The sequence below is a fragment of the Ochlerotatus camptorhynchus genome, unplaced genomic scaffold, assembly GCF_037179485.1.
Source record: "Ochlerotatus camptorhynchus isolate MF236.1 unplaced genomic scaffold, CSIRO-AGI_Acam_v1.1 ptg000128l, whole genome shotgun sequence".
In the NCBI taxonomy this organism is placed as follows: Eukaryota; Metazoa; Arthropoda; class Insecta; order Diptera; family Culicidae; genus Ochlerotatus; species Ochlerotatus camptorhynchus.
In genome coordinates this window covers 772,501-789,877 of record NW_027040618.1, presented here as the reverse complement: position 1 = coordinate 789,877, position 17,377 = coordinate 772,501, and positions in this window count along the sequence as shown.

Here is a 17,377-nt window from a genome sequence, read left to right as displayed (position 1 = left end):
TGAATTCACATAACCTTAGCCAAGCCATGGTGAGTCCCTACGAGCCTGCAATATCGGAGGTAATGTTTAGAGTCGCTACCACCCCCGTAGTTGTCCCTGACGAAAGTAGAATATCGGCTGATGAGGTGACAGCAGCGATTAAATCAAGCAAGAACGTGAAGGCCGCTGGAGTGGTCACCTCGAGTTGAAAAACTTGAGTGTTGACTTCTTCGAGCACCTTGCAGCGGTCTTCAATAAGTGTTTGGTGCTTGGCTACTTCCCTGCGTGCTGGAAGTTTTTTTTAACTAGTTCGTTTATTTACTAGGCTCAGTCGTGTGTGACACTTTGCGGAGCCAAAATCAGTAATGTTTGAATTTACATTTTAAATAGCAGTAGTTCTAGGTTAGTATTGGGTACCAATTACTCGTGGCGGGCTCGAGGTTAATGGGTAACAATTTAGATTGGAATGAGCTAGGTAGGAAGCTGGTTTCTGAAGCCTTCTTTAGATACTACTCTCGGACGGTTGACCAAATCCTGGCTGGGCAGGTGCAAGTAGCACAGCAACAGGAGGATAATAAGACTGGGACACAATGGCGGGAATTGTTTGGAAAGGAGGGGATGGTCACATCAAACTCTAACATCAGACAAACAAAGGAATTCGTAGATCGCTTGCATGTAGAGAAGATCAAGTGTTCCCAATACACCTCTTACTTCACGGAAGGGTTGTCTACCTCGGGCCACTAGGGTATCCAATAGTCGTGCTCTGGAGGCGTCATTACCCGGCAATACCAAACTGCGTGATCGATGTCATCATAACCGGTTCTGCACCTACATATATTGCTGTCAACGAGGTTTATTCTATAGAGATGTGCGTCTAGCGAGTAGTGGTTGGACATAAGTCTTGACATCACTCGAATGAATCCCCGACTTACATCCAGACCTTTGAACCACGCTCTCGAAGAAACATTTGGAATAATGGAATATAACCACCGCCCAAGAGAATTACTTGTCCAATCGTTTTGCCAACATAAAAGAGAACTCTGACGTACTAATGGGAAAAATTCATCATGTGAAATTCTTCTATCATAAATCACGCCCACCTTTGCGAGACAATCTGCCTTCTCAGTGCCTGGGATTGAGCAATTTGAGGGGACCCATACAAAGGTAATCATATATGATCTTTCGACCAGCAAACTCATCTGCTCCCTTACCTTTGGAAGGAAATAAGATGAGTGCCTACCTTGTTTCATCGACCGAATAGCCTCAATCCAACTGAGACTATCCGAGAAGATGAAGTTAGCCAAAGTCATTTCAATCCACAAGCCTGGCAAAGACCCTTCCAGTGCCAAAAGCTATCGCCCCATCAGCCTCTTGTCCTCCAAGTTGATAATCAGCCGCCATCTAGTGTTTTCAAATGATGGTTTAGGAAAGGGCACTCTACCATCCACCAACTCGCACGAGCTACTAACATCATCAAGCGGAACAAGTCCGTTTCCAATACATCTGCCATAGCATTGTTGGATGTCGAGAAAGCGTTTGACAATGTCTTTCATGATGGCCTCGTGTACAAGCTGCATCGATACAACTTCCCGATCTTCCTTGTCAAGATCATCAAAACTACTTGTTGGGCAGATCATACAGGTTTTCTTAAACAATTCACCTTCTGATACGTTAAACGTTGATGCTGGGGTTCCCCAGGGTAGCATCCTCCTATCCTCTTCAACATCTTCACGTCAGATGTTCCTCCCCTTTTGGGTGGTGGTATTTTGACAATGTTTTCGGATGACACTGCCATCATTTATAAAGGTCGAGTGATCCGTGCTGTGACGAGAAAACTCCAATCAGGCCTGGATGTTCTGTTCTACTATTTCAAAAGCTGGAATATTTGTATCAATGCAGCTAAAACACAGACCATATTATTTCCGTACTCCAATTCACCTCGGCTAGTCCCGCCTGGTAACTTAAAAGTCTACCTTGATAAAAATCCCATTGAATGGTCAAATGAAGTCATCTACCTTCGTCTCACCCTTGATAACAGGTTGCTATTTTGTTCCCATGTGGACAAATCATCGACCAAGTGCAACATCTTGATTAGGTCGCTCTATCCACTTATCAACAGAAAGTTCACCCTTTCCATTAAAAACAAGCTTGCCGTCCTCAAGCAAATCATTCGCCCCGCCATTGAGTAAGGAACGCCAATATGGGAGAGCTGTGCTAAGTGGCATCACCTCAAACTCCAAAGGATCCAGAACAAGATCCTTAGGATGATCCTCAAGAGTCCAGTGCGGACTCCAAATTCTGAAATCCACCGCCTGGTTGGTCTTCATACACTGGAGGAGCGGAATACGCTCATCCTCGAAAGGTTCAGAGACGCCTGTCTGAGATAAAATCACGAGATCATACGCAATCTTGCTAATTAGGTTAAGTTATTAGTAGTTAGGTAGGTTATCAAATTATTTTTAAATTCAAGCAAAACACACCCCAAAGGGGGTATCTTGTAAACTAGTGGAAAAACGTATATACGTAAATTAGAATAACAAATTAAACAAAGATGAAGAGCCCTTCAGGCTAATCCATTTGAATGTATGAACAATGTAAAATCATAATCAGTGGAAAATAAACGTAATTTTACTACCTTAATTTTAATGTAATTCTTTTGTGAAAAACTTGAAAAACTTCAATAGATTCCTGAGACAATTTTCTATAAGAAAACATTCACATGTATTTAGATACCTAGTTGATATTTAATACTCTTTAAAGCATGATAAACTCCAAAGCGAAGGTAAATTTTTTCTTTTTTTTTTTTTTTTTTAATTTTTATGGATCTTGAAAGCTTAAAAAAAATCTGGAAACTTTATTTTTAAATAGATTATTAACATAAAGTGCATTGAAGGAAACATATAAAAGCAATGTGCCTTGGAAATAGTTGGGAAATAAATTCTCTGGGCCAGTCTAATGGAACACGTTAACCCTCGCCAATACCTACAGACGACGAACCAATTCGTCGGTGCACAATGGCAATTCAACGCGCGTAGGGACGCGAGTGACAATTCGTCATGAGCTGATCGATTGCCTGTGCCGACGACGCCGCCGCCGCCGCCACCACCGTGCCGGCTTGTAGCAGCAGAAGAACAGTGCGAACCGAGCAATAAATGTGATGCTGAAAAAGGTAAACTCGCTGTTCGAGTATTTGAGGCCATAAAACACGTAGATATATGTACTGATGGAAATTTCCACAGCGCTCGGACGCAACACGGATTCATGGCATGTACCTCACCACCGCCTCCAATGCACCCCACCGGTCGACCGACTGAGGACTGCAGGGGTGTTTGACTATAAATTTCTGCTCGCTATCGCATCAGCTGATCGCTACGATACGTGATATGCACGTTCATTATCATTTCGTCTAATTCGTCTTTCACCATCCGTCGAATGGTGGTTGAATTGAGGATAATATGGAAAATTGATACACGTGCTACCCGGCTAGATCTGTTCGAAGATTGCTGGTCGACGTCAATGCGCTGAGTGTTTGAGAAAACTGGTTCTGTAATTTGGAACCTATTAGTTTTGTTTTCGTGCGTATTATGATTGATGAAACTAATCCAATCCTCAAAATCGATTTTTCCCAATCTAAAATTACCCATTATATGCGGCAACCAGCCGTGTGATCACGCTTCGAAACGGAACCTTCCTGTCAAAATACAGGCACGATCCTAATCGAGAACCACCGAGACCCACTTTCATTGTACCACTATCCGAAGATGCGCCTATTGATTTAATTTCCTTCGTCCGCATCGGACCATCAAACATCAACTATTGGATAGTGATTCCGGATGGACGAGCGACAAACTATAGCCATATCATCAAGTGCATCTACCTTCCTCGTAGGTCAAAAGCTAAACACAATTTGTAATCCACGCGGCAAAATAAATACAATTTATGAGCCCATTCCGGCAGTCTCCCGGTCGGTCCTGGTCTATCCATTCATGACCCCGAGAACGAAGTAAACATCATTGTGTCCACATGCACCACCGCCACCCCACTTGGCCTAGGCCCCTCATCACTTGCGAGCTGAACTTGACTGACACAGACGAGCTGGGGGAAAGTGAAAATCTCCTGCCCCGAAAGCATAAGTATGTTTGCTGAGCGTTGGTGATGTTTGTGTTTTGCCCATATGTGAAACGGGGAACCGGGTAAACAATAAATAGTAATAATTTGACAAAATTATGAAGCTTCTTTCTCCCCTCGTCGTTCATGGGCTTGGACACGGTAGGGGTCCATTCGTAAATTACCTAACGTAGAAAATAGCTCTATTGGCATTCGCTTTGTGATGCAACCTACACATTTCCGTAACGCGTAACATTTTTAATATAATTAAATTATCGTATCTTAGTCTGAATTCGTGAAAAATTATAGTTAATTCATGGATAAACAAACGCAGCAATGGACCGAGCTCCTCCACCGCCTATTTTGACGGTACCATCTTGTAACGTATTGGCGTTATGTAATTTATGGATGGACCCATCTACTTAGCCACATCCAAACCAGCTGAGTCCGGATGCGACCAAACAATAACACCAAACATTTATACTGGTGGTAACTTTGGTACGGAGTCCGTCCGGACCCATGCATTGCGTAGTCGGCTGTAGGTAATAGGACGGACGATGTGCGATGATGGTGGGCACGGTGACTAACGAAGGTGATGACAAAGGCAAACCTCGGATCTTGCTTGCTACGACACCCACCGTCGATGACGATGGGATCAAGACGTGTGTATCTCCTGCATGCAATGCGATGTATGTAACTGCTGCTGTCGCCATGGTACACGTAGATGCAATAAAGGTAAACCGACTGTATCTCCTTCCTCTCTGGAATGGATTCATCGCTTAGGGTGGATTTTTATTTGCGGTTTTGATTAAAATGCGATGGGACGTGATGGCGTGTTCATCCAATGACAAGTTTTAGAAGAAACATATGAATATTATAGCTCAGACCAATTTTAAAATTAACGGGTCATCAGTTACTGGGAAATTTTAAAATGTACCATGGGAGGTATAAGGCATCCGTATGGCATAAGCAGATTTTCGATGGTGCCCGTCCATTAGTCCGAACGGTCATTAGACCGAATGATCATTAGGCTGAATGGTTCCTTTGGTTTGTTTTTTTCCGTCGATCTTGTTTTCCGTGCTGAGCACCAATGCTACCGACGTGCCAGGAAGGCAGCTCCCAGACCTGGACCCTACCTATCGACCCATCAACTCATGACCCGGGGACCAACGGCTTTACTTCCCATCCGAAGGAAGGCGTGATCAGAGATGTTATGCCTCAGAACATCCCGGCGGCGCCGACTGGGATTGAACCCAGGCCTGCTGGGGTGAGAGGTAATCACGCTTACCACTACACCACCGGCGCCGTTAGGCTGAATGGTTATTAGGCTGAATTATTTCCAGCTTACCCAGACTTAAATATATTTAGATGAGTTTCCTTACACAGTTATGTTTTTAAGATTAAGAACACTTCGATAATTTAACATGCTATTTAGACTTTGAAAGTCTTTTTGTGAGATTTTGGACTGCGATTTTTTAATGTTTCCAAAACAGAAGAAATTTCATGCATCCCCTGCAGTGTTGTGGTTGTGGGTAGTCACAGGTAGTCAACAACTACTTAGCTTCAAACCGAAAAAAAAGTTTACAAAATAGGTAAAATATAGCAATCCAATTAAATAACTAGCGTCTCCGATATGCATGTTTGGGTGGAAATTGATTAATCGATTAATTTGAAATGGCAAGCGCCCCTCAAAAGTAACATTGCAAGTTTTATCGTAGTTTTATAGCTTTCTACAAATCTAAATAATGATATTCAGAACCCTCATAAAATCCCAATTGTTACGTGGGCTGGTAGACAAGTTTAAGAAAAATATCCAAATCGTAAAATTTGAAATGGCTGCGCCCCTGACATACACATAAAGGGGAAGTTCACCGCTCCGAAAAAAAAAACTTACGTTTTGATTTTTCTAAAAATATTGAAAAGGTATCAACAATCTAAAAATATCAATTTTTTTCTTATTTTTCAAAAAAAAAATTCAAGTGTAAAAACATTTTGTATAAATCATTATGGCATAAAGTTGTACTCAAAAAACCCCAAAACATCGACTATTCGGTTTTGCAGAGAATCCAATTTATTTCATGATGAGATAGAAAAAATATGTTTACATGTAATTTTTGACAAATATCTAAGGAAGAAACTGATTTTCTTGGATTTTTTTGATAATTTTTCCCAATATTGGCAAGTGCGTCTGGTAAACATGTTCAGGTTAAAATTGATGAAAATCGAAAGGGATCAAACATTGTTAAATTTGTTAAATTGCTTGTGCCTAACAAACATATTCTGGAAAAAAAAGTTATACTTTGAATTTTGAATGGCTGCACCCATCAAGATTACATGTTTAAGGAATTTCATAAAAAAATGTTAAATTTGAAATGGCTTGCGTCACTGATAAACATAATACAAAAACAATAATTCAAAAATGATAAATTTGAAGTGGCCTGGGCCCCTGATCGGTGAATAAAGTTAGAAATTTTGACATCATGGTGCTTTCAAAATTCTTTCACGTTGTGGTATGGGAGAGAAGTTTGGAATCATATAACAAAGCTCGAAATCACTTTGTATAGTACTTGAGAATAGTTCGAAATCATTTTTAAAAATTACTGAATCACTTCACAGAAAGTACTTAATCACTTTATAAATGTAAAAGAGTCATTTCACAAAGTAACTTCAGAAGAGATCGGAAACACTTTAGAAAATTTTGAAATCACTTTGCAAAGTACTGAATCATTGCGGAAAGTTCACTTTGGAAAGAATTGAATCACTTGGGAATGCACTGAATCTCCTCGGAAAATACTGAATATCTTCAGGAATGTTCTGAATCACATTGTACATGATCATTTAGGAAAGTACTGAATCATTTCAGAACGTACACACTTAATCAAGCTTGGTAAAATGTCCAACAGTCAATTACCTCGGCAGTAACTTTTGTTGATACCTACCTGAGTACCTGATGGGCGACAACTCGTTGAATTCAAATCTGCGCCGAACGAAGTAACCGTCTCCATTGGTCTCGGTCCTGAGCCAATCGCTTCCAGTCGCCTTGGACGTTCAAGGACCTAATGTCCTCCTCAACTGCACAAAGCCAACGCATGCGTGGCCTACCCCGAGGCCGACGTCCTCTTCCGGGTTCCCTGCTGAATATTGACTTTGCTTGACGCTCATCCGGCATTCGTGCCACATGCCCAGCCCACTGTAGCCTGCCGTGTTTTATAAGCTTCACAATATCCATGCCGTTATATACTTGGTACAACTCGTGATTCATGCGACGCCGCCAGATGCCATTTTCCAGTTTACCGCCGAGTATTGTTCGCAGCACTTTACGCTCGAAGACACCGAAAGCTCTCCGATCGGCCTCTTTCAATGCCCACGATTCGTGGCCATAAAGGGCTACCGGCAGAGTTAACGTCTTGTACAGCGCGAATTTCGTTTTCGTACGCAAGCTGCGGGACTTCAGCTGGCTACGCAACCCGTAGAAAGCCCTGTTCGCGGCTGCAATACGCCTTTTCACCTCGCGGGTAACATCATTATCGCACGTCACTAAAGTACCAAGATAAACAAATTCGTCCACAACTTCAAATGTTTCGCCATCTTCACTACCAACACCACTATTGTTCCCACGCTTTCTACCGGTGACCATGTACTTCGTTTTGGTAGAATTTATCGTGAGACCAATCCTCGCTGTCTCCCTCTTAAAAGGCGCGAACGCCTCATCCACTGCTCTACGGTCGATTCCGATGATGTCGATGTCGTCCACAAAACCAAGAAGCATGTGAGACTTTGTGATGATGGTACCGTTCCTCTGCACGCCAGCTCCTTCGCTCCTTCGAGGGCGATCTTGAATAGCAAGCTCGAAAGAGCATCTCCCTGCTTCAACCCATCTAAGGTCACGAACGAGGCCGAAATCTCGTCTGCAACCCGTACACATGATTTCGAACCATCCAGCGTTGCACGAATCAGCCTAATTAGTTTCGTCGGAAAACCGTTTTCTTAAATTATCTGCCATAGCTCGTTTCTCTTTACCGAATCGTAAGCTGCCTTGAAATCTATGAACAGATGATGAGTCTGCAAGTTGTATTCCCGGAACTTCACAAGGGTTTGACGCAGGGTAAACATTTGATCCGTCGTTTATCGACCCTGACGAAAACCAGCTTGGTATTCGCCGACGAAGGATTCCTCAAGCGGTCTCAATCTGTTGAACAGAACACGTGATAATATTTTGTACGCCGAATTCAGAAACGTGATTCCTCTGTAATTGGCGCACTCCAGTCTGTGTCCCTTTTTATAGAGTTGACAAACGAGACCATCCAACCAACTAGCGGGCAATTCTTCCTCCTCCCATATCTTGGGCAGTATACGGTGGATCATCTGGTGCAGCTGCTCACTTCCGTGTTTGAGAAGTTCAGCCGGGAGCTCGTCCTTCCCCGCAGCCTTACTGTTTTTCAGCTCTCGTATCGCCTTTTTCATCTCTTCTAGCGTTGGTGGTTCCACAGCTTGACCATCGTCGTCGATGTGTGTTCTGTTTGTAGACGCTCTCTCGTTCTCTCCGTTCAGCAACGTCTCGAAGTACTCCTTCCACCTGGCAGCCACCATCGTTTTATCTGTCTGTCAGCAGATTACCTTCATGGTCATAGCACATGGCGGCTGTCTTACTCTTCACGCCATTGACAGTTGCGTAAAACCTTCGCATATCATTCTGCTCCAAACTTTCTTGCGCCTCAGCAATCACACGTTCCTCGTACTGCCTTTTTTTTCCTGCGATGGGTTCGTTTCTCGGCTGACCTTGCTACCCTGTACCGCTCTCTGTTCTGACGGGTACCAGACACCAACATCCGGCTTCTGGCGACGTTCTTCTCCTCTGGCACTCCTCGTCAAACCACCCGTTCCGGGGGCGCCTCTGAGCTGTACCTATCACCTCTCGTGCTGTTGTACTCACCGCTCCGTGGACAGCTTCCCACAGATTGTTGAGATTCTCGTTCACGTTGATTTCCGCTATCCACTCATTCAAACTTCTGGTGGTACTCTGCAGCAACACCATCTACTGTCAAACGCTGGATGTTGAAACGCATCGATCTCCGGTTTCTCGAACTCGTAACGGTCCATAGACGCGCTCAAATTGTCGCGACAACGAGGTAGTGATCCGAGTCGACCCCTGAAGGTCCTGACATCTACGACATCCGAGAAATGCCGCATAACCCGCTTCATCTGTTTCCCAATCACTACGAAACCAACTCCGTGTTCTGCTCTATCGCCACCGCTGTAGTAGATATGGTATTTGAACGATGTGTTGGCGATAGGATCTACCGCCCTGAATTCACGTTTTCCAGATCTAAGCCACCGTACTTCTTGAATAGCAGCCACACTCACATTCACCTTTTGCAGTTCACGGGCCAGAAGGCCCACTCGTCCAGGTTCATTTAACGTTCTGACATTCCAAGAACCGAGTTTCCATTCATTGTCCTTATTTCGTTGCCGTTGGGTCAGTTGCCGAAAATTCCATTGGTTTTTTCTTCTTCTTACTTCATTTTTCTGAGCACTTTTATAATTCAGTATGCTACCGTACCAGGGTCGTGTTACCTACATCGTGTTGATGGGACTGCCATCTTAGGTTTAGTTGACACGATTCAACATTTCTTGTTTCAGCCGCTGGATGCCAGACAGACGCTGTTTGAGCCGCACCTCCTGGTGGACAGACGCTCGGGTTATTGTGTAGATGGGGCTGCCATCTTGGATTTAGCTAACACAATACAGCATTTCTTTTTCAGCCGCTGGATCCCAGACAGACGCTGTTCGAGTCGCACCTCCTGGTGGACAGACGCTCGATGATTCGCACCTCCTCAACCTTGCTATCATCACGATATGGGTTAATCGTGATGACATTGCCCACACCCCGCTACAAGCACATATATATGCTACCTCTGCAAAATATCTGTTTGTTAGCTGATATCTCAGCAAAATTTGTTAGCTGAGTCTCGGCAACTGTCTTACTGAATCTCAGCTAAATAAATTGCAGAAATACTCGGCTATTGGAATCTCGGCGAAAAAAATTACGTGTGTATTGAATTACTTCAAGAATTTCGGAATCACTTCAAAAAAAATTAAATCACTTCAGAAAAGTTTGGATTCGCTCCAGAATCATTCCAAAATGTTTGTAATCACTTTGAACCACTTTGGAAAGAGCTGAATCACTCTAGGAAAGCTTGAAATCACTTCAGATAGTACTGAATTACTTCAGAAAAGCTCGGAATCTCTTCGGATAATATTGAATCATTTCAGAAAATTTTGGATTAACATTGGAAAGTACTGAATCATCCAAGACAGTTTGTAATCATTTACGCAAGAACGGAATAACTTTGAAAATAATTGAGCCACTTCAGAAATGTTAGGAATCACTCCAGATAGTATTGATCCTTCCAGAGAGTTTTTAATCACTTCGGAAAGGACTGAGCCACTTTTGAAAAGTTTTAAATTACTTCTGAAAATATTGAAATCCCTTCAGAAACTGTCGAAATTTCTTCGGATAGTATTGAATGACTTAAGAAAATTTCTGAATCTTTTTGGAAAATACTTAATCTTTCCAGAAAGTTGAAATCGCTTCCTTAAATACTCAATAATTTCGGATATAACTGAATCATTTCACAAAACTTCGAAAAGTACTGCATCAAATCTTTCAAGTTTGCAATCACTTCCTCAAGAATTGAATCACTCTGTAATAATTGAATCACTTCAGAAAAGTTAAGAATCACTTCAGAAAAATTGGAAACACTTTGAGGTGCACAGAATCATTTCAAAAAAGTTTGAAATCTCTTCTGAAAGTACTGAAACACTTTAGAAAATCTCGGAATCAATTTAAGAAGCACTGAGCTACTACAGAAAAGTTTCAGAAAGTACTGAATCACTTCGGATAGTACAGACATAATAAAGCATGATAATGAATAACCGCTCGCGGTTGCTACTCCGTTATAATCAGATCACCTGTATTACACAGAGAAGCAACAAACGATGCGTGGGACTAGCATGCATCTGCAATGTGCAAAAACTGGTGATCTCATACTTTACGATAGGCAATAACAGCGCGGGCCGCGTCCAAATGTAGGCCAATTAAGGAATGAATAGGAATGTGTTCATGTGATTTTTGCTTTGTTGGAAACCGAGACATTCTCCTCACTTCCATGAATGTTTCAATAGGATTCACTTAAGGGAGTATTGATTCTTATCGCTAGGCCACATTACTACTCAAATGTGACCCATCGAAAAAGTTCTCGATTTTAGCAGTACGCTCCACAATTTGATGTCCACTAGCTTTTTCTATAAATCGATGGTCCCTCCAATATCTGTAGTTATGTTTTCAAAAACAAGATCTATCTGTACTGACATTACATTGCATTGGGAAAGTTTGGAATCACTTTGGAAAAGTTCAGAATCACTCCAGACAGTACTGAATAACTCGAGAAAAGCTTTTGTAGATGTTCAAGAAATATTAGAGCGACTTTCCGCCCCTAGGGTTTTTATTATGTGGCAAATGCCACCTTCGCCACCTATAGAGTGCGATGCTGCTCATCATGCAGCAGCGATAAAGTGGAAATGTTTTGCAATGTACCATATCAACTAGATAATACACTATTTGAAACAACGTCATCAACGCATCGTTATTTTACGCTGATGTATATTTTAAGGGTTCAGGTTAATATCCCCTGAAATTTATTAAGATTCAAGTTTGGCAAGAAATTAAAATGCAATGTTTTAAAGTATGTTTACTTCTTTCAAACATTGGCTATAGCAGTTCTTTCGAGTTTGACTGGTTTTGTGATTTTTAGCAACACAAACAAAATATGCCATTACATTTCTTCTTTGAAAAGCTGCTTGTTCTTTTGTCACACTTGTGACTTAATTATTTTTTTCGGCAGTGATGAAATTTTAAAGTGATTTTTTATTAGGGTTTGGCAATTTGGTAAGATCTAAAAATTAACAATTTTATAGGATTTTTCCCATTGTTTAACATGAGCAACTCTTTGGCTAAAAATTTCTACGGTAGTTTTGTCTTCTTCTTCCTGAAATGAGACAGAATAAATATTGGTGCTTTGAGTTCAATATGGAAGAGCACAAGCAATACACATGTTATATAACAGTTTATATAGCCTTTCTATGGCTGGTTTGGTTGTATAGCAGTTTCCGGCTCCAATTTCAGCTCCGATTTCAGCTCCGATTTCGACTCCGATTTCGGTTCCGATTCCGGCTCCGATACCGGCTCCGATTCCGGCTCCGATTCCGGCTCCGATTCCGGCTCCTTGATAGTATAATTATGAAAAATGATCGACTCTGACTCTCAATCCGGATCATTAAAAGTATAATTATGAAAATGTTTGTTTTTTTTTGTGATTTAAAGATTGTCCCCGAAAAATAAGTGCACAAAAATAAACATATGTTGCCACGAAGAAAGCATAGTGGTGAAGACGCCGAAGGAATTCCGAATTTACGTATGTAAAGAAATGTAACATAGTGGAAATGGCTTCAGTGTTGACCTCTGGATCTAAGATTGGGCCCATCGTTAAAAACTTGCTATTTATCAATTTTATCTAGATGAACGCGTCATTGGGACCGTTAATCCTAGATGAACGCGTCATTGGGCGAGGTTAAATTCGATTCACATACTCTGCCAATTAAACATAACATTAAAATTAAATTTTCTATATCATTCACATTAGGATTGAATACGTCTTCAATATCTTTTTGGAGTACCTTTCATTTGGAGCTTGTTAAGTGAAATCCGGTTGAGTGGTAGGTTTCACATGAGTCTCAACATTTCAATATTTTTCATGTCTACTCTAAAAAAAAAACCATTGATTTTATTCAGTGCAAACACGAAAAAGTTTTTGGTAAATAACTTTTTTTTTTCTTTAAAAGTGGCCATCTTGAGATATTTGAACGAGTTACAGATAAATGGTCTGCCTATCTGTAGAAAAACTTCCGAATTAAAAAAAAATATATTTAAATTTTTAAATTTTTAACACTGTTTTCTTCAGTGTAGCAATAACATTTATAATGTTTTGGCATTTTATTATGCAAGCTTATTTATTTATCTACAAATCATATTCGGCAACATTTTTGTAGGACTTGACATTTTTGAGCAATAATTTTTTGAAGAAAGTATTAATTAAAAAAAAAAGTTCCGCCCTTTTTAAATGTTGGTCTAGCGTAAAAGTATGCAAAGTTGCTAAAGTCTATTAAATCTACACACTCACAAAGTTTCATTGAAATCCGAGAGGGTGCTGCCAATTCCTTTGTCGAGTTAGCGTGAAATTCGTCATTTGTTAAAATGAAATGTAAAATATTTTACACCATTTTTTTTTGATTTGCACCTTAGTAACTATAGTCCACAAAGACGTAGTCCTACGTCATAAAACTTCGTAAACGAATGTTTCAGTGTATTGTAATGGTTGATAAAACGAAGTTTTCTACTGATACTAGTTCCACCTAGAACAATATTGCTGAAGATATGTATAACTTTCGAGCTTAAATTTCTCGACAGTAACCAAAAATGTAATTGATCTATAAATAGATCACTGAGTGGCGCCGGTAATGTAGTGGTAAGCGTGGGTGCCTCTCACTCCAAAAGGCCTGGGTTCAAGCTCAGTCGGCGTAGTCAGGATTTTCTGAGGCATAAAATCTCTGATCACGCCTTCCTTCGGAAGGGAAGTAAAGCCGTTGGTGCCCGGTCATTGTGTTTATAGGTTGATATGTAGGGTCCAGATGTGAGAGCTGCCTCTCCGGCGTCGGTAGCATTGGTACTCAGTACGGAAAACAAGAACAACGGAAAACAAATCAAGGAAAAAAAAATCCTCTACAAATTTATCTTGACATCTATAAACAATCTCTTGACTTCCCTGAACTTCTTTTAAGTCTCACTTCATATGTTTGAAATATTGAACACCTTTTCCCACCCGCACATATTTATTTGGGGCCTCCCTTAGCTCAGTCGGTAAAGGCACAGCTACAAAGCAAGCCCATGCTGGAGGTGGCTGGGTTCGATTCCCGGTCCGGTCTAGGAATTTTTCGGGTTGGAAAATTTCTCGACTTCCCTGGGCAAAGAGTATGGTTGTACTTGCCACACAATTATTCTAATGCAAAAATGGTACAGGCATATCGAAAGCTCTCAATTGATAACTGTGGAAGTGCATCTAGAACACTAAGTTGAGAGCACGCAATAAGCTAATATGCCATATGTAATAAGCTTGAAATGCGAGGAAAAAGAAATATTTAAGTGACGTCGTCGATTTCGATCAAGATTTTTTCACCTGGAATCCCTACTTCTTGGTAAGATGGGTAAAACGGCTCATATGTGACTAATATAAAGCTCACTAGCCCTAGGTTGGGCTAGGTTACTTTATTAAAGAGACTTTCAGCCATTGCAATGGCTGGTTTGTCTCTGGAACACAGTACCCCTATATTTATTATCCGTAAATCAGCGTTACATTGCAAAAAGATGAATTAACCTACACTCTGCATAATGACTTGCCAACGTTCGTTCCAATTTTGACAAATCCAATCTCATATCGAGGATAAACTTTCAATTAAACCCAATCGGACATGCTCTGTGTGAGATCATAAACACCAATTTAATTTCCCATTCGCATCGTCTCATCGATAGCGTTGACGCCGTCTGGTCGAACCTTTATCACCACCTTTGCAGCACCGCGTCCCGGACCCTGCGCGGAATAGCTTTTTCCATCTTTTAATTCCCCCGTCGGTCGCAGACTAATCTTGGAACCCATTCGCGTAAGTTTCATTATTGCCATTTTGCTTCACCTTTATCCAATTTTTCACCTCGATTAGATAAAGGAAAAGCGAGGCTTCGAAATCTATTGATGGCTGCCAGCGCCCGGCGGGGTGCAAAAGAAAAAGTGCTTTCCCTTTCTTCCTTCTTTCCCGATTCGGTGACGGCAGAGCGGCCGGCGGTGGCTCCAAGTGAGAGTGCCCTATGTGTCGTTGGAGCTGGGTAAAAAAAAGTATCACTAGAGAGCACCGCAATAGACTGGGGGAGGGGCAGCGCCTTTTGTTGAACGCCTTTAAAACACAACCACACATTAACCCGTGCTCAAGCTTCAAAGTGGAGAAACGAGCAGGGGCACCTTAAAGCTCGAAGCGACACGAGGTTTTTAATTTGGCGAGCCCCGTTAAACGCAGCCATCATTAGGTTGAAACGTTGCTGCTGATGACGACTTCGCTGGTCAATTTCCCTGGGGGCATATTAAAGAAGTGCACTTTCGTTCACCTCGCGAGCAGTGTGAGACCATGACCAGCCGAGGATGAACGTACATACAAACAGCAAGCAGACAGCTCTAACAGAGATCCTCCGAAGCTCAGGAGGTCAAACAAAAACCGACAAGAAATTGAAGCAGCGACATATTGTGGTTAGGCTTTATTCAACTTTGATGATATCAAGTAAGGAGCAGAAAGTGAATTATAATGCAATGGCTCAAAATCCAACAACAACATATATTGTACAGAAAACTGTAAGAGGATCTTGCATTTACCGGTTTTTGTTTTTTACCAACAGATCATGTCATATTATTATGACTCTCAAATCCATGTAGCTATTTGAGACTCTTCTTCATGACAAATAGACATTATTATTCCTGAACAAAGTTTCAAGTAGCACGTTTTTAGCCACCTTACAGGTAGCATATTTTCACCGATTCACGTAGGAAACACTTCAGCCAAAACTCAATAAACGACTTTTGATAGCTCCGACCTCCCCATCGAATATTCACAACCCAATTCAAAACTTATCGCCTTTCGGCTTCAATGAGGTTTATTTTTTAACAACCCATCGTTTAACGTAAACACTCACGTGCCCAGTGAAAATGCAAAAAATAAAAAAGAAACCACCATCATACGATGTAAGTTCTCACACCACACTCGCCACCCTGAACTGTTGCTGCTGCTGTGGAGCTCTCACTGGGAGTAAACATAAACGCATGAAAATGTACACACCTTTTACACCTATCTACCTGCCATCAGCGGGTGGCAGCCAGCGGCAACAGCAGGAAAGCCAGTCAAGTGAAAACCCATCGAGGAAATGTATTTACATCAAAATTCAATTACACACACCCCGTTCGTCCAACGATTCTTCTTCGATCCCGCACGCATTGAAGGCAGAGAGCTAGAAGTTACTTTGGTTTGCCGTTTTGTTCCACCCAAGCTGCTCTGCTCCTCCAATGAAGGAAATTGTTTGTTAATTTTCATTAGAATTTTGCCGAAAAAAAACGACTTTCCCACTTTTGCTGCGCGGGGCTCTTCTTATCAGGAAGCGATCCCCAGCACACTCACAGGCATTTTGCGTCCCGATTCCAAATCGAACTAAACGTGTCAATTTTCCACAACATCGCCCACTCAAAACACGGCTCGATGACTCCCACACCCGCACTTTCCTCCTGAGCAAGCACGGGGGCTCTAAAAAGGAAGCATCATCATAATTTAAGCTGGTGGTGATGGGTGGAGGAGAGTCACCTCCATCGTTTCCTAATGGCCTATTGTGTTCGGGTTTTATGAGGCGTTAAAATTTACGTTTAGGTTTTTTTTTTCGGGAAAGCACCCGAAGGAAATGGAAGATTACATGTGGGTGCTGCACGTGTGATCCAGGAGCTGTGCAGCACTAGGCGAGGTGGCCCAGTTTATGTTATGTGGCGAGAGGTGGTAGGCCCACGGGTTCACCGACGCACTTTGGATAAAAAGTTACTTTTTTGGATTCCTATTCATGATGGTACGCTTGAATGACTTTGCGGTGACAATTTGCTGTTTGGACGGGTGTTGCTTGTGGGCCAAAGTTTGATACAGAGTAAACAAATGTACGGGTGCGTCCCGAGGTGCGGGCTATAGTGAAGGTTTCCTGAGAATTGGAATGATTTATTGGTGGCAATTATCGGAGAGCACCGCATGGTAAACCGACTGGAAATTCATTCAAGGCCTTGTCAGCAACATTAGCTACGCAGCAGATACAAGGTTATGTTTAGTTGTTTTCGGATGTTACGTGGAAAATGTCTTCAGTGGTTGGTTTACATGCGCTGCTGTCTCTCTGTGTTAGGTTTTAATATTAGCTACAACTTTTGTGAATAACTCAAATCTGTATCTCTTATGCATGGGGTTCACCAGCGAACAGAACCCACCATTGATTTTCGGTGAATGTAAATTACAGATTTAGATTTGAGTTATCAACAAAAACAAAAGTTTGAGCTAATATCAAAATCTACAAAAGTTTCATGCATCATTTTACGGAATTCTTTTGATGGAAAAA